Below are 18,233 nucleotides of genomic sequence, written 5' to 3'. Positions count from 1 at the left end.
ACCCAAGCAGACACCCGCCACCGGCTCTGCTCCGCTCTGATGCAAGCTTTTTCCACCTGGCCAAGTTAGGCATTCAAAAAATAGAAATAAATACGAAAAGGAGGGGGGGGAAAGGGCCGTCAGGAGGGATATTTTTAACCACATGACACAGAGGAGTGTGACACACTTGGTGTTCTCAGTGGGTGGGTGCAGTGTTATTTCATGTTATTCTTGTCGCTGGGCCCAGCATTACAAGTGTACACGTTATTAGGGCTGTCTGATAATAGTGTGGGGCAGGACTGCTTGGTCCCAACCCGCTGCAAGGGACTGGGAGCGCTGGGTGATGGGGAGGGTTGGGTGGGTGCATGTCCAGCCCCACGCTGGTGGTGCGGGGTTTGGTTGTGCCATTGAGCATCACGAGGATAGGGAGGCTTGAATAAACGGGCGTTTCATTGCTTCACTCATGATTGTTTTGCTCGGGCATGTCCGTGGTGGCATTGCTGTGAGTCTGCTTTTCCGTGTCCATCTGAAGGTGGTGGTCCTCAGCTGGTAGTGATGGAGATGGAAGGAGCAGGGAGCCCGGGTGTGCGGGAGCCAGGGAGGTGATGATGATGATGAAGGTGGCCGAGGCTGATGCCAGCCAAGGTCTGACAGACTCATACATGAACTTGTGGTTTTATAGCCCTATAAAAGCAGCTGACAGAAGAGGTCCTGATTTTGGAGGCTCCAGCTGAGCTGGGAGGAGCCGGCTCCTCTCCCGGCGCCGGAGCTGTGTCTGCTGGTGTCGAGCCGTGGCCGTGACGCTGGGGAGGGAGAAGCCAGGTTGGGATTCCCGGTGTGCCAGAGGGCAGGAGCCGGGCGCTCACCCCAGCCATCGCCGTGGCCCTGCCAGCGGCGCCGAGCTGCGGCTTTCCTGGCTCTGCTCTTGGAGACTGTGTGCAATGCTTGGAAGGGACTCCCTAGCACCTTGCTCCGCTGGGCAGGCGCATTCCCTCCCTTCCCTGGGCTTGCTGCTGGGGGTTGCGTTGCTGGTACAGGGAAAGATGAGGCCAGCTGCGGTCCTGGGTCTCTGTTCATCTCCAGCGCACGTACGCCAGTGCGATGGGCAGAGCCGCTGTGAAGCAATAAGGCAATAGAGCCCCGTGGTCTGGTCCATCACTGGCCTCCCTTCATGGTCTCTTTCACTCACGGGTTGGCTTTCTCCTCCCTGCCACCTTCTCGCCATATCCACTCACACATTGAGTTTCTGTTAGATACCCAAATGCCTTCCTGGAGCCAGGCCAGGTGACTTGGCCAGGGTCCCTTCTCCTGCTCACTGCTTTCATATGGATTGCTGCCACCATCTCTGGGGCTGAGCCCTCGGCAGGACCATGCCAGTGATGGAGCAGGATGGGCACAAGGTAGGAACAACGCCATAAGACCCACTTACTTTGACACTTTGGAGGTTCACACTGAGGGCAGGAGCAGGGCTGGGGATGCAGTTTGTATTCTCAGTTATACTTGGGGCCATTGCAATAAGTCATGTGCTCGTGTGAAGGTTTAATGTTGGACTCAGGGATGCTCCATCTTAAACCAGATTTAGCCCTGAGTTGCCAGCTCAGAAAACAGGGAAGCATCCTCCTTATCCCAAAGCAAAGCAAGGGTAGGAAGGAGAAGCTATGGAGCTGGAAAAAAATGAATTTCTGTTAAATCTTTAAAGACACAGATAAAAGGAGAAACTAACCCTTGGAGATGTTTGGCTCGGATAGGTTTGTTCTGTAAAGCTGGAAATGGAAGGAAATGTGTCTTTTGGTGCATTCCTGTATGAAAGATTGGGAAATCAATGTAAATCTCAGCATTTGGGATGTGCAGGGCCAGCTCAGAGGCTCCTGTGCCTGGAAGGAAAGTGAAAAGTGAAGCCCTGAGCATTCCCTTTCTCCCACTCCCCTGCTCAGAACTCTCCGTGGTGCTCCTATGCCTTGATCCCCCACCACGACCAATGGATCCTGGCTCTTTCTTTATGGAGACTCCCCACCGAGGTAGACGCTAGTTAAAAGGTTACTACCCAGCTGTGAAATATGTAGACAGGGTAACAGCTAAATGGCGGGGTGACCTCATATCTCATATTTATTGACTGAATGTGGCTTGAACTAGTCACCACTAGTAAAATAAACCACAGCCCCAAGTCGTGCAGGAATATTCCATGGCAGACGGGCTCCCGGTTCCTTGTCACGCTCGCTCTTTCACTTGAAAGTTAAAAAAAGGGGGCAAAAACGTTGTTACCAATCTCATTCTATTTACAAGGGAGGTCCTGCAGAAACCCCCCCAGCGCGGTGCTTTTTCCTATGGGAAGCGCTGGGACTCTCTCAGTTTTGCACTGAAATAGAGGGAGAGAATGAGCACTCGGGATTATGTTTTTACCAGCGTCCACCTCAAATAAGAAAGCTTGATCAGAGTAGGACAGCCCTGTTGGGCTTTAACAGGGAGAGCTAGGGTCGGGCAGCTTTTTTGTGACACCTACATCCATGTCTGAATTGCTGCCTCAGGGATGAGAAATAGCTGTAAGAAAAAGCAGGAGACTGCTTTAGGTTTTGTCTGCTGAAGAAACTGATGCGGTATAAAGTGATTTCATTTCTTAACTCCTGCAGTGAATTAAACCCATTCAGCATCAGAGGTGTTTTCCTGAGCATCTCCAGCTAGCCTAACCCCTCTGGAGGCAGGAGGGGCTGTATCACCAGTGAGGATGCTGGTGAGGATGCTGGAGGCAGAAATCCATTCCCTGGCACCCCGATTGCTCTGGGCATCTCTGTCTTGACATAGCACATTCCCTTCCCACCAGCTGAGCCTGGCCTGGGGGCTGTTGCACACACAGTGTCGCCTTCCCCAACCTCCTGGAGCTACTGGCCAAGCGACCCATTTCTCCTTGCTTTGTGACCCAAAAGCCTGCTGCGTGTTGTAAATGCTCTGTGCTGTGGCTTGTTAGCTCAGGGCTGTCTGTGGGTCTTGCAGGGTTTCCCTTAGGGGATTTACACGCACATGTGGGGGGATGCCGAGTGTTGGAAGAAAGCTGAACTTGGCACTGGGATGGGATACAGATGTTGCAGCCCTGAGCCCACGTCAGCATGGGCTGTAAGCTGTAGGCTCTTGGTGCCTGCCTTTCAGTATGGTAATGGTGCAGAAACCCCCTCCCTTGCCCATCCATCCCCTCCCCATCCACCCGTTCCTCAGATAAGCTTAAATCCAAGGGCTGAATGGCAATGATTATGTGGAGGTTACCAGTGATGTGTGGTATTGATACCTAGACCGGTCACGTCTCCTTGGTCATGTCACGGGGCTCTTATGCTGATTGTTATCATCATTAGTTTTTCCAAGCCGATATGTAGATAGATAACGAAGGTCAGAGAAAGGAGAGGAAATGCTCTTGTTAATGCTCTGCAGAGAGAATCATTCCTACTTCTGGCCAGGGGGAACTTTGCCAGCATAGAACAACAGGAGCATCTTTCCCTGCTGATGTGACACCCGCGCTTCCCTGGAAAATTGGGTCACTGAGGCTGAAGCCCTCTCTCTTTCCTCTTGTTTTTTAGGTAGGAAACAATAACGGCGTCTCCTACTATCTGTGATAATATTTTGATAGGGAAATAAGTATTAAAAAGCCATGATAAACCTCCTGTAATACGATAGCGCTATTGCAGGATTCTGCGTTTAGGGACGTGCTGCTCACAAGGGGGGAAGGTAGTGAATCACTGCTTTTCAGTCAGAAAAGATAACTTTATTGCTTGCTTGCCCTTATTATTCTTTGATTTGTTTCATTTCCTGTCTCTGACTTGAGCAGGACCCTGCTTTGATTGGTGTGTCAGCTACTTTCACTTAGCACAAGATGAACAGGGTTTGGATGCGTTTGTGCTGTTTAATTCCAGCTCTGCTTCTTCAGCACCAAATGCAACCACCCCGGGGCTGGGGCAGGCGACCATCCTCTGCTGTGGGGCTGAGACCATCACGTTGCATGGTTTCCACCTGAGGTCATAAATCGTGCCAGAGCTGCATTAAAGCTTAGGTTAGATTCATTGGCAGTTTTGCTGTGTTCACTGAACCTTGCAGTGATTTGGATGTGAGCTGAAGATTTATGCGTATTTGCAGAGCCCACGGTTCCAGGTCAGAGCTTGGACTGAGGCATTACCAGGGAATCATTGCTTCCCCCAGCGTCTTTGGTGGCCTCATCTGAAGCAAGAGGCATTGCAAGGAATCGCATCCAGCATTTATCTCCCTGCTGAGTCTCCTTCTGAGAAGTGAGAGACTTGATAAAACAAGCCCCCAAAAGCTGATATAAACATCGCTCAGGAAGAATGTGATCTGCCCTCGTTCTTAACGGAGCCAATACCGGAGCCTGTGTGAAATGATGAGCATATGGGCAGATCATGAGCAGAGAGTTAAAAGTGGAGTAGAATACAGGTTTTCTTTTCTAGTCTCAGTACATGCAAGCAGGAGTCATGGATGGATGGGATATCTTAGGAAAACCCCAGCTCTGTGTCCCTGACATCAAGATAAATGGGTTGACATCATACTGGTGCTTGAACCAGGGTGGTACCCTGGAAAACATCCCACCCCAGGGCAATCCCTCTCTCAGGAATCATAGAATGGTTTGGGCTGGGAGGGACCTTAAAGCTCATGACCTCTTTGTTACAGCTGTTCCCTCTGGATCTGTGGAGTGGTTCCCTGATGTGATGCCCATTCCCTCTGGATTTGCAGAGTGGTTCCCTGATGTGATGCCCATTCCCTCTGGATTTGCAGAGTGGTTCCCTGATGTGATGCCCATTCCCTCTGGATCTGCGGAGTGGTTCCCTGATGTGATGCCCATTCCCTCTGGATCTGCGGAGTGGTTCCCTGATGTGATGCCCATTCCCTCTGGATCTGCGGAGTGGTTCCCTGATGTGATGCCCATTCCCTTATAAACATGGCTATAATTTTCCTTCCTATATTCATCTGGACGTCGCTGTCAGAGCTTGGATCACAGGTGAGGCCTTGTTCTGACGTGGGAGGGGGGGATCAGGCTTTGCATGCTCCCCTGGGATGCTGTGATCCAAAACACCTCACCGTGCACCCAGCTCACGCGTGCCAACCCACGTACACGTCCGCACACACGTGTGCACACGTGTTCCCTCACCGGCTGATCTCCAAGTCTGTTCTGGAGCAGTTGGAGCCGTAACAATATGGCAATAAAAACTAATGAAATGGCACCATAAAAAAAGATGTGGAAAAGGAATTATTTATTTATACCTGGGGAACTAGGAATAATACACCTGTGTCGAGGGATGCCTGGCACAAAGCTGGCATTGCAGAGTGGTACTTAATCAGTTTTTACCACACTTTATAGGCTTTTTCCTGCAATTAATGCTAAATAAAATCAACATTTCTCCAACTCGCGTTTCTGGCCCTCATTAACTCCCTTCTCGCCATTCCCCATCTCCTCCCCTCTCAGTATCTTTTCTTCTTCTGTATTTGTCTTCTCAGTTTTTCTTCACTCTTCTCATAAGCTCTGCTTTGTGGCAGCTTCAAAGAGCAGGACCTGCTTTCTAATGGGATTCACTGAGATTTCCCAGCCTGGGGAAGGGTTTAGCGAGGGCTGCTATGGGGCATAGACACCTACCCCATGTAGGCCCTGGCATGGGGCTGGGTGGCATCGCCCTCCCCCTGATCCCAATCCACAGCTGGGAGGGTGGCAAAGCAGCGTCAACCACAGAAAACCTGTGGATGTGCACTCGATGGGTGGCAGTGCATGGGGAAGGCTGGAGAGCTGGACCATCATCTGCCAAAGTGAACTGGTAGATAAATGAAAGCGTGTTGGTGGTGCTGGGGGGGTGATTCCAGGACAAAACCGGTCCTGAGCTCTGCACTGAGTTGTCCTTATCTGTTCTTTTTAGGAAGAGGAAACTTCAAGGACTCACAGCAACTGAGCCACCTGGAAGTGCTGGACCAGGTCTCAGGAGATGCGAGTCCTCTTGTTCTCTTGTTCCCCTCCCCATCTTCCCAACTGTCTTCAAACGGTGCGATTTCAACACTTGCCTTTGTTGGGAACCTGGAGGACAACACTGGCAACAGGTAGGGCAGGAAGTCTGAAGAAATAGGAAACTTCTTACGGGTCTATTTCAGGCTTCTTATGTTTCCATATTGCAGGGATCAGGCAGAAATACCTGATGGTGAAGATGTCCCCAGGGTGACTGACGCTGTCTCTGTTACTTCACTTGTTCAGGCCGTTTTTCTTGCTGCTGCATCCCACCCTCACACCCCAAGTAACTTCCATTAATTCCCACTTCAAAAAAGGGGGAGATTTTTGCTTCATTTCCCCTCCTGATTTTCAAATTGAAGACTTTCTGCGTTTAGTTTTTGTTCTTTTAAACAAAAGGCCAGATTTTCCACGCAAAACCATTTTGGATGATACACTGTCCCCCTCTCAAAATCTACCCCAAAACACAGGGATTTATTCCTAATTGCACTGCTATTATTTAGCACTAGTAATTACATATTTCATTAGAGCAAATAAGCTGGGAGAATCGTTAAAAGGCAGGGTTTTCTCTGTGCTAGTGAGCCCCAGGTGAGAACTGACCCCTGATCTTGAAGGGAGGAAGGGTTAAGCTCCAAGGCTACATGCTACAGGGCCTGAAGCTGAAGCCACAATGGGCATTTGGTGATGGCATGGGAAGCCCATCCGAGCCTTGCAGTCATTACAGCGAGAGGGCTTTTTCTTTCTTAATCAAGAGCAGTTGCTAACATGCCTCAGATGATGGGACCGCTTCGTCTGCCATCTCATTCCAATGTGGGGAGGGTGGGGGAAATAGGACCCACATGTTATCAGCTGATACATGAAGCAGAGAGAGGATTATTAAGGAGGATAAAGGCCACGAGGAGAGAGGAGCCGTGCCTGCTGCCGAGCCCATCTCGCCCTCCACGCCTGCGCTCCCTCCTCTCCCTCTTCCCTACAAACCCCGGTTCAATGATGAAAAGGCTGGTGTCAGGGCTGCGGGATTTATGTGGATAACGGCACAGCCAGGCCTGGCATTACAGAATGAGATCCACGTGTTGCTCCTGCAGGATGATCTATAGGCAGGTTTCTGGGGATCAGCAGGGAAGTGAAATACGGTGTCGGGGCCCCGGCTGGCTCCAACCTCACCCCATTGCCCTGTCCCCTACCAGCCATCTGCCATTACCCACACCTCAGTTACTTCTCCGTGGCACCATACAAGGCCAGGCATCCCGGAATGCAGCGTGTCCGGCCTGAGGACCCTGTTTCCCTGCAGGCTACGGTCCTCCTTGTGTGAGTCCGCTTGTTAAATGCGTGCCTCCGCACATCTATATTTGAGGAGGCAGCAGGTGGTTATTACATGTCTCTGGAATCTGATTAATCTCAACCTAGACATAATATGAATAACTTAATGTACCCCAACATATAATATGAATAATTTAGCATACCCCAACATATAATATGAATAATTTAGCATACCCTAACATATATTTTCTCTTGACTCCCCCACAGCCCAAGTAAAGACTTAGAGATTTGCCTCAAATAAGATTATCGCTGTTTTTCTCCTCTGAGCTTTTAACCTTTACAGATTTTCCCATTAAAACACAGAGGGAGAAAAGAAACAAGGTGTTGTATAAAAAACCTGTGACCATCAGGGCTTCGTTGGAGTGGGCTCCCACAGTGCTGGCTGTGGGATGTCAGTGGTTGCAGTGGCCTCCCTGAAGTCTACTAAAAGAGTCCTCTTCCTCCTCTCTTCTAGCACAAGGCTGGAGTCAGCATCCCAGGGCTGGTGGCAGGAGAGCGCATCGGGCACAGATTTAGAGGCTGTAATCCTGGACCTCCTGGTCCAGCCTTTCTCGTGAGGGCAGATGTCTCCTGTTGGCTGCAGCACGATCCGTGCGGGCTCGGCCGGTGGTCAGCACTCGTTCCCCAGGTCAGTCATTCCCTTTTAGCTGAATGAAATGCTTTATGCTTGTCCCTGCTGAATTGTCTTTGAGCGCGTATTCAGGCTCTAGCCCCAGTGTTTTCAAGATCAAGCTAAATAGAGGGGTTTGGCATTGCTATTTAGGAATTGTCTTGCTCAGACTCTGCTGGAGTTTCTCCATCTTCAGACCCGGGCTGACACTAATTGCCCATTTGCCATGCATTTCCAGACGCGTGGCTGGAAAGCGCTGTATGAAAACCCAGGCATTGTTATAAGGAAACCTTCAGGAAAAAAACCATTAATAGATTCATATAACTTCACACTCATTAAAGCAAACCTTATGCGGATCGAAGAGACCAGGACTGAATAAACCTCGAGTCTTTCACAATGAAACTCAAACTGGTTTTAATCGGCAGTGCCAAGTAAGTTGTATTTTCCGAGGTTTCTTTTCCACCCCTCTCCTTTCAATATCAGCCAGTGCAGAAGAGCACATTGGCTTGATGAGGAGAGGGGAGCTTTGCCTGGCTCCAGGTCTTAATGAATATCATTCTCAAGCAGCAACAACCAAATACCCTGCTTGGGCTGGCCAGGCCTCAGGTTGCTTTCAGCTACAGCAGGATCTCGGCCAGCCTTTCTGAGCGTGTCATCCTGTGGTTAGAGCATCACTGTTTGTCCGTACAGTTTGGACAAGGTCTGGTTTGAGCCCCATGAGATGGGGCTGACGATGACCTCGTGTTTGCTTCCCCTGGGGAAGGCGTGCAGCAGTTTCTCACTCTGCCTCCCCAGAGCTGCTCCTGTGGTTGTTTGGGAGCAGAAATAGCTTTCTGCTAAGAGGAGGATGAGGCTGAGCATCCTGAGCTGTCAGGGTGAGTCAGCAGCCTGGAGTGATGGAGCTGCCGGCAAGGAGGAACACCCTTGGAGGGCAGCCCAGTGATGTCCACCTCATCTCTGCCTGCACTGGGGACCTCTCCAGCAGGACAGCTTCCACATGGGGATGTTCTCATTGCTTTTAAAGTGCCCTCTATGAGCTTGGTGGCCTTTTCAGGCCACCATCCCTGCCTTTTACCAGCATGGGACAGCCTCCAACTGGAAAAGGATGGGAGAGCTAACTGTGCTTCTGATAATGACATTTATCTGTCTGTCCCTCTTTCCTTCATCCAGACTTCAGATTCAACATGTATCTTGATGCCATCTGCTTGGTGACTGGGATGAAATCACTGGTGGTGGGATTCGTTGAGAAGGAAAAGGGAACTTCTCGCTTTATCTTCTTCCCCTACACTGAATTTAAGCTCATCTCTGGGGTGAAGAAGGTAGAGACTTAACATCTTGTGAGCTGTCAAGGAGGAAAAGCTGGGGAAAAATGCCCCAGCAATTAGCATGTTACTAATGCACACCTGATCTTTAGTAAAAGCTGTGAAGTCTGCTTACAAGTTCATTTCCAAGTACTATATTTAGTGATGTGTCTTGCAGTGACATATGTGGAGGATGACGCATGGATCAGTCTCATTCCTGCATGGGAAACTTCCAGTCTGTGCTGCTTTCACTGACTGGAATAAATGAGCACCCTCCTGGTGATGCCATCAGGCCATGTGAGCAGGAAATATGCAGGTTCTTGGGAGCTGTAGGAGTGCAGGATTGTGTAACCCATTGGCTAAAGCGTGTGTATCTATTGGCAATGTATTGTCTCCTGCTAACGAGTTTAGGTCCGGACCGGTGATGGTGTTTATTCACCAGCCTCTTTGTAATTACACCGGTATGTAGATGTTTAATTGTATTTTGCCCTCAGCTAAGCTAGGCCCATCTTTATTAATCTGTGTGCAAAGCTGTGTAGTAACTTCTGAGCAACTGTTAGCTCCTGGTGATGCTGAGACCTTCATTCTTCAGCTCAGTTGGCCAACTTATAGGTACTAAAGCAGGTGAGCTTGCATTTAAATCCAACCCCGGCTGAGGTTCATGAGAATGGCACAGTCATTGCACTGTCAACAAATACTTTCTAACAGTAATGACAGTGCCCTAAAGCAATTTCCTTCTAATGTTGCTTAAGATGACGACAATGACTTGCAAAAGCCAGACGCTTCTTTGGCCAGGCGGGATGTCCTGCTGATGCTCTGAGGGTCCTGTGCTTGGATGAGACTTTGCATCCCATGAGCCTCAAGGATGAGTGAGTAGCTTGTGTCTGGGCTAGGCTGAGGAAGAAAGACCAAGAGCAGAACTGCTGATACAGCAGTGGGATGAGTTCTGGGGTTTGCAAGCAAAAAGGCATATTCCTCTCTTTGCAACTTCTGCATGGGCTGTTCTTCTTTTAGTTGCATTTGATGGCATTTCTGCAGACACCAGTGCAGGAATACACAGTCCTGTCACTGAGGAGAGGCTGCCATGTCCTGTTCCTGCTTTCCTGTGATAGCACAGGGTAGATTCCTTAGTGATGAGAGAAGTTTATTGATGCACATGCACTATGGGTGGTTTAAGTTCTTGGTATCTGTGCTGGAGTGTGATTAACAGGTGAGCAGAAGAGAAGGATGCAAAAGGCACTGCACAAATCCTGAATAAAGGAGTTTCCTTGCTAAAAAATGTGCTGCAATCAGGCAGGAACAGAGCAGATGTGACTCCCTGACACTATCCCTTCTTACCATTGACACTCTTCAAGGAGAGTGCTCTTGAACCACTATGGATGACAGTCTCCCCTGTAGCTGCTTCTCCATACGATCTCACAAAGATGAAGCATCAGTAAGTACATCACCAGAGACAATTCCTTAGCCAGGCTCTTCAGTGCCTTTGTCACAGATCAAGTTATTACATGCTGCATCCAATGTGACTCTGGCGTTACTCACCATGTTTACTTTCCATCCAGCTCCCTGCTCCTGCAGCGCAGATCCAGTCATGCCAGCCAGCAAATGCCATCCGAATGGTGTGGAATGGACTTATGTGCTAGCTACATTAGGTCACCTAAGTCTTTCCCAAGGGGTATAATTAGGGATCGTCACACCCGCCTTACACATGTGGAGGCTTGTTGGGCTGTGACCCCCCCCCCAGTAGCACCAGTAAATAGCTTGCACTGAAGCCTGCCCAGAGGGCTGGCCGAGGTGATGGGCTGCAGATACATGGGTTTGCACACAGCGGTGTGACAGCCAGCCTGGCCATGCCTCCCACCTGTAACCCATGCCCATTGCTCACTGCTTACCTCTTGCAACCAACAGGGGCTTGGAGTGACCTGTGCTCTGCTATGAAATATTACTGGGGGGAAATCGCTGCCTCTTTACACAGGTAATTTGGCCATGAATGTTTTCTGTTAAGAAAAAAATCAATCTCTCCAAAGTGAAGGCATTTTGCTTCTTCCGTTGCTGCAGCTTCCTCCCATTTCCCCATAGCATAAATAGGAATGGATATTTATTTTTTTATTAGATTCTTATTTTTGTGAGAAGACACACAAAAAAAGCCAGCAAAGAGGTAAATGTGAAACCTCCGCTTATTTAAAGACAAAAAAGTCATCCCACTTGGCAGGACATTTCCAAGAGAATATGAGAAATGTAAGATCAGCCCTATTTGAAAAAGAATTGCCTTCTTTAATGGACAAGTGGCAAAGAGGAAACTGTTGTTCTTATTTAAACACAGCCTATACCTGCAGCTTATAAACTTCCTATTAATCTCAGGCTTATCCTTTTGCTTTCCAGCTTCAGATCTTTTCTTTTGTACACCATTCCCGACTCCTTTTCTCTCTCATATAGGAGGCCAACTTCTCCAAACTGTGCTTTGGCATCGTGCATCCAGAGTCTGTGTCCTAGCGTCAAAATATCCCAGCATCATCAGGATACTTCAGCACACAAAGGCTGCTCTCTATGAGCTGTTTATGCAGCTATCTATCCCAGGTAAGTGTCTGGTCCAGGCCTGGGCAGATGCAAGTTGGAGTTATCCATGTTTCTCAGTCTCATTAGATCTCTGATCTTCTAGACAGGAAACCCACAGCCTTCAGAAGGGGAGGAGGATGCCTCCAGTTCAGCTCTAAGAGGGGGAAAAATCCTGTATTTCCTTTTAATTGGTTTTTTTAACTCTGCCCTTCTAAAAAGGCTGAAATAAACCCCAAGGCCATGTAAGTATGAAACAGAGCAACCCACGTCAGCAAGGAGCTCGCCCTTCATCAGCCATCCTAACCCTAACCATAACCTTGGGTTAGGGGCAAGGAAGGAGGCTGCGGGAAGGTGTCACAGCAGGATGAAGCCATCCAGAGGAGAGCTGCCACCTGGATGGCGAGTGGAAGGGGGGGCATTGGAGCCACTTGTTCAGCATCTCCTGTTTGATCCTTGCGTTACAGCCCACCAGGAGCAGGGTGAAAATGCTGATCCCAAGAAGGTTTCCCCTCCTCCCTCCAGCAGGTTTATTGTCCTAATTGACTTACGGCACACTGTTCTAAATGAGCCTGCTTGGAAATGTGATCGGCACCGGTAATTTTCCACTTTATGACATACTTTATAATAAATAATCCCAAAAAATCATAAATAGCAGTAGGATTAGATCACTGGTGCCCATGAACTAGCCTTAGTTTAAAGTATGGTGTAGAAAAGAGGGGTTTTTTTGATGATACATCCCTAAACCCCGTGTCTGTGTTAGTCTTTTGCCATAATTAAATTATTGCCTACAAGAACTTATGCTTGGTCAAAAAGAGGAAAAAAACCCACCCCAATTATAATTCCACTTCAGTGTTTTCCATAAGCTCTTAGCCAAGTTGGCCGATAACTAAGGCAGAAAGGAGGGGAAAAAAAAGGTATGTATTGTATACTCACTTAAAACTTGGCTAGAAATGACCTTTTATTGTCTTAATTTTTTTTTCCATGCCCAACTTGGCTCCTTGAGGCAGCCTCATTGCCAAGTCCCTACGCTGTGTTAGTTTCCTATGTGTTACGTGTTTTAAAGGCTGCCCTCCAAGTGTTCTACAAAGGTTTTGCCTGGATGGGGGCAGAGGAGCCTGGGTTTGATAGCGTTACCAAGGCAGATGCACGTGTTAAAACCCAATACATGCTTTGCCTTTTTCTCCCCCCCCCCCCCCCCATCCTGTTCCCCATGCAGCCCAACATGGCAAGATCCCCAAACGGGCTGTGCTGACAGACGCAGCCGAAGACAGCCGTGTGATGTCAATATAAACCTCCTCTGTCAGCTTGGAGAGGCACCAGGAAATGGCCCCAGGAATGCTTTTTGCAGCGCCTGTCTCTGCTCGGTGCCACGCGGTGGCATTTGTCAGGCGCACTCAGCCGCCGCTCTGCGGAGGGCGCGGAGCCTCTTCGCCCTGTCTGGGTCACCGCACCATGTGGCGTGTTGTGTCTGAGCACATCGGGGACGGTTTGATTAGAAATAAGGAAAAAAAAAGCAATTCTGGGTCACAAAAACCAAGCCCAAACCCATTTCTGGTCCTTCTGGTTCATCCATGAGGATCCAGCCATCGCAGAAGGGATGCTTGGATCACGATAAACTAAAGAACCGCAGCTCTCTTCTCATTTCAAGGGCAATTTCTCTTTGAGTTCCTCATTAAAACACCACACTGGGGTAAATATAGAGAGCAGGGGCTCAGGGATATTCTTATTTGGGGACATTTTGTTTCAGAAAGGAAGAAAAATGATTAGAAAGTTTGATGCATTTTCTCTGTGGTCGTGCACTTTAAGTGTGTGTTTCACTGAATTTGCCTCTTTTTTTACTATTTAATTTTTCTTATACATATTTAATTTCATTTTCTGGTTTTTATGAAGTCCCTCAATGTTTTTTTTTGTGGTGAGCTGCTATGGTATTACCAATGCATCTGAAGTATTGCAGACAGAAAGACAGCCACTTGAAAGCAATAATGAGGGTGAGTCTGTCCCAGCTTTTATTTCCTATTTTATCTTATATAAAGTTACACAAAAGGAAATCCTGCAACTGCTTACAAACACACTTAGTTAGCATTAACTGTAAGTGGCACAAGCTGAATGTACCTATAATACAGAGGTATAAGCTCTAGCTTTTGATTTTAGAATTCCAGCTATGGAAAAGGAAATAAAAGTGCAGCTTTCAAATATTATATAAATACTATATATTATATACTATATATGTACTGTATATTATTATACATATATTATCATCATAATATGCAAACAGTACCAAACATCTTTTAAAACCCTACCCCAAACGACTGAGGAGCAAAAGTCCCACTAACTGGGAGAGGAGCCAGTCAAACGTAGCAATCAATCAGTCAAGTGTAGCAGAAGGCGATTATATTCCTGATGGGTCCTTTTCCATTTGATGGATCATCCCATTTTCACATGCTTCTTTTCCCTCTGCTGTAGATGGACTCGCTGTTCGTTAGCGTGTTGGTAACCGAGTACATATTTAACTCTGCCATGTGCACTGCTGGCATTTGGTGGGTTACTCAAATGTAGGTCAAAGCAGAGAGAGGGGACTTGGAAGGAAAGCGATGGAGACAAAATGGGGAGAGGAAAGGTCGCGTGCGGCACGATGCACACAGATGGCTTATTATCGCTAGGACCATGTGGCAGAATCCAAACTCATCTGACAGTCTGTTTTCATCGTAAAAAAACTCTTTTCAGGGACTGCTGAACCTCTGAAAGTCTCTGGGTGCGTTCGGCGTGATGTTCACGCTTTGCTGACCTTGCAGAAGCCTCGGAGGAGCTGCAGTTTCGGAGCTAGTTCTGCACAATAAGAGGGTTAGTGCAGTGGTTGGTGTGGTATTAATGTCTGCCAGGTCTCTCAACTCAGACTCACCAGGTTTCTAGATAGCTTAATGGGTCCCAGCTTGCCTGGCAGGGAGAGGTGAAAGGAACTCACCAGAAGCTCTTCTCTGTGTATAAGTCACAGAATCATAGAACAGTTTGGGCTGGAAAGGACCTCAAGCTCATCCAGTTCCAACCCCCCTGCCATGGGCAGGGACACCTCACACTAAACCATCCCACCCAAGGCTTCGTCCAACCTGGCCTTGAACACTGCCAGGGATGGAGCACTCACAACCTCCCTGGGCAACCCATTCCAGTGCCTCACCACCCTCACAGTAAAGAACTTCTTCCTTAGATCCAATCTAAACTTCCCCTGTTTAAGTTTTAACCCGTTACCCCTTGTCCTGTCACTACAGTTCCTAATGAAGAGTCCCTCCCCAGCATCCCTATAGGCCCCCTTCAGGTACTGGAAGGCTGCTATGAGGTCCCCGAGCAGCCTTCTCTTCTCCAGGCTGAGCAGCCCCAACTTTCTCAGTCCTTCCCTTTCTCCTGCCTAAAGACTACCCAGAAAGCAAGAATCAAGCGACTGAAGCATTTATGTTGGAACTAGATCCCCACGGATCAGAACATGAATAACACCTCCATCCCCTCCCAAATCTTCCAGTCCTGACCTTTCACAATCTCCATTTCCTGACCAATGACTCCAAAGAAAATAGAGCTGCTAGTTGGTATTTAATGGAAATCTGCGCAAAACTTGTCAAAATACACCACCATGCCTGTCAGATGCCTGGGACAAGACCTCTACAGTAGTTTCCAGAAACCCAGTGCAATTACTTACATTTTAAATTATCTTTAATTGTCGCATGTGAGCTACAGAAACATTTCTCCCCCCTCTGCAGCAAGACCTCGCTATTAAGAGTCACCCCGTAATTGCAGCTTTAATAGGGGGACCGCAGCAGGTCAGCGGGGAAGGTTAGCACAGGGTGCAGCGAGGCGAGAGCCGCTGCCGGCCGCCGCTAAGTGGAAGTGACACATCACCACAGTGCCATCAATTATGTAGGGGCAGTTTGGAGCATAAACTTTTTAGGGAATCTAATTACCTCGCCAGATGTTTTAATCCAATCTCCTCGCCCCCTCCTCTGCCATCAAATACGACATTGTTTTATGAGTTCTTGATAGGAAAAAGTCACCTTAACTATAGAATCTAGAATACAGTCATGGAGAGTTTTTTGCAGGAACTGAGCATCCTTTTGCTATCTGAGGGATTAGCTGGGTTTATATGTGACTTGTTACCCATGGGATTGCACTGAATCAGAATGAATGTCCTCATGAATTGATAAGGGAGTTATCATCACAAAGGGCGCAAGACTTGATGAAAAATAGATGAGATGGTTTAAGTGTGCTCAAGAGCTGAATGACAACTGTTAGCCTGGCAATGCCAGGTTTAAGCAGGCCCTGTCAATAGCATTAGAGATGCTGCACCAGATTTTCCAGGGCTGTTTGCAAATTGACCTAATGTTCCTGTTGCCACAAAACCTTGAGAGCGCAGCTAAAAGCAGCATTGCTGAATGCTCCTGGTTTGCTCACAGATTGCGGTCAGATGGGAGCATGAAAGAAAAGCCTGTGCAGTCAAGAGAGGGGAAAATAGAGAATTAACAGGGCACGCAAATGCATGGTATTACCTTCCAGAAGCATAGAGCAGGGAAGGATCCAAGCAGCGTGGGGAAGGGTTTCATCATCATTCAGTTGGTGGTAAATCTGGATGTGCATGTGCAACACGTTGACCAGTCTTCAGCCTTGATTGCAGCACATGGAAAAATCTCTGTCTTTGACAACTTAAAACCCTGAAAGAAAACACAACCCAAATCAGAACAGGCTCAAACTGTTCTTTGTTAAAACTCCAGGTGAACAGTTTGATGGTCTTTATTTTCACCTGCTTCTCACAGTAATTGTTGCTTTTCTTCCCTTCTCATCCCATCTAGTTCCCCAGTGAGAGAACATTGACGCTTATACCAGGCACAACACTAGCTGCATGCTCTTAGTATGGAAGCATGCAGAGCAAACAATGAATCAAGGTTGTTTATAAAGCCTTCAACACATTAGGCAGTGGAGAAGAGCCCAACTTTCCACGTAAAGGTCTGAATGGACAAGAATGACGTGAAACACATGGAAAATATGGAAAATGTGGAATAAGTAATAAAATTATAAATAAAACAAATACAATAAATTGGGAATGCAGTTTTACTCGTAATGATTTGTGTTCCTAGTAACCCAAGACGCTCTTACCTTTGGAAAATTGCATGTTTTTCCAGTGGGGGAGCCGATGGCAGGTAACAGACCTGACGGGCTGTGCGGTGGGCTGGATCATTGAATGGCTCAGGCATTCAGCAGGGACTGCTGCAGCCTTGCATAAGCCCTTTCTCTGACAATGCCTTGCATCAAGAGCTCAGGAAAAATCACTTAATCAAGCAGCAGTTAGTGCAGGAATTTTAGCCAGAAATGAATCTTGGCTTGTCCTGGGTAGAGATTTGCCTCGTGGAGTTATCCCAATGCATTGAGCCGGTTTCCTTTTATTCCCTTGGTTATTTGGGGCAGCACTCCATGAGCTTACCTCCATGAGTGTGCTCTCCCACTGACACCCTGTGGGTGAGCCGCTGGGATAGGGACTCCAGTCATTGCCATGGCAGGTACTTCCGCATCTCACACCATGGAGTTGCCTGCAAAATCTCTGCTTTCCTAAAACACTCGTAACCAGGACTCACTTTAACAATTTCAGCTCCAGAAAGGAATGCTCAAAAGCTAACTTGGAAAAAGAAATAGAAATAATGTGTTTACCGGCTTTAACTACTGCTGATGCTCTATCATTAGCTTAACACTAGGTAGACTTACACAATAAGCTTACCTAATACATGAAATATGTCATGAAGTTGTAACTAGTCAAGGGCCTGTTGTAGTCCAGATGCCAGCATGGTGAAGGGCACCTGTAGGAGAAGACCAAAGTACAGAAAGAGTGATGGAGCTGGACTCGGCTGCTAATTAATTGTCCCAATTAATTAGGTACCAATTTCAATGCTGTCTATTGGGAATGGCTTTGGTACAAACCAAGAATAAGGCTTAAATTCATGACTTTCAGATGGAAAAGTTTATACCCACATGGACCATCTAAAAAGACAGCAGAAGCCTGGAGAAGTGAAGCAACTTGCCCAAAGTCCTGATGAGAACCAAAGCGTTCATACAAAGCACGGTGCCATGGTCTGAGAAGATTAAATACTAAGTTATATGAAACTGTCCCTTTGCTGTACATCAACAGCTTGGAAAAGTTTCCTTTGATACCACTGTGATGATTCATTTTGCTGTGCTAGCAATAAAAGAAATTAAAGCAGAGAGGAGTCTGAGCAGTGGATGAATTGCAGCTATTCTTCAAGGTAAAAGATCGGAGTTTCCATTTCCCTGTGCTATTAGGACTGATACGGGTCTGACTGGCCAGTACATGGTGAAAAAAGGCCCTCCGTGTGCCAGTACTGAAAACAGTTGGTGCATTAACTGGAGTCTGCCAATGAAATAATAACTCCCCTTTGTTTATTATATTGAAACTCGATAAAAGAAGGGGTGGGGGGGGAATGGAGAGAGAAGAAGTTTGCGG

At 47.6% G+C, this 18,233-nt stretch overlaps 1 long non-coding RNA gene across 1 annotated transcript in view; it reads left to right on the top strand.

Moving 5' to 3' along the window:
• LOC136021660 (uncharacterized) overlaps nucleotides 1-16,822 on the top strand; it is a 123,734-nt gene extending 106,912 nt beyond the window's left edge. Inside the window, exons 6-16 of the long non-coding RNA XR_010615854.1 lie at nucleotides 4,642-4,969; nucleotides 5,877-6,054; nucleotides 7,734-7,907; nucleotides 9,060-10,625; nucleotides 10,750-10,806; nucleotides 11,096-11,162; nucleotides 11,624-11,764; nucleotides 11,847-12,337; nucleotides 13,634-13,731; nucleotides 14,468-14,584; nucleotides 16,573-16,822. This is a non-coding gene — a long non-coding RNA (uncharacterized LOC136021660). The remainder of the gene's footprint in view (nucleotides 1-4,641; nucleotides 4,970-5,876; nucleotides 6,055-7,733; nucleotides 7,908-9,059; nucleotides 10,626-10,749; nucleotides 10,807-11,095; nucleotides 11,163-11,623; nucleotides 11,765-11,846; nucleotides 12,338-13,633; nucleotides 13,732-14,467; nucleotides 14,585-16,572) is intronic.
• The last annotated feature ends 1,411 nt before the right edge of the window (nucleotides 16,823-18,233 follow it).

The sequence above is a fragment of the Lathamus discolor genome, chromosome 13 (assembly GCF_037157495.1).
Source record: "Lathamus discolor isolate bLatDis1 chromosome 13, bLatDis1.hap1, whole genome shotgun sequence".
NCBI lineage: Eukaryota > Metazoa > Chordata > Aves > Psittaciformes > Psittacidae > Lathamus > Lathamus discolor.
The sequence above is the reverse complement of the archived record's forward strand: the minus strand, read 5'-3'. Positions and strand labels throughout refer to the sequence as shown.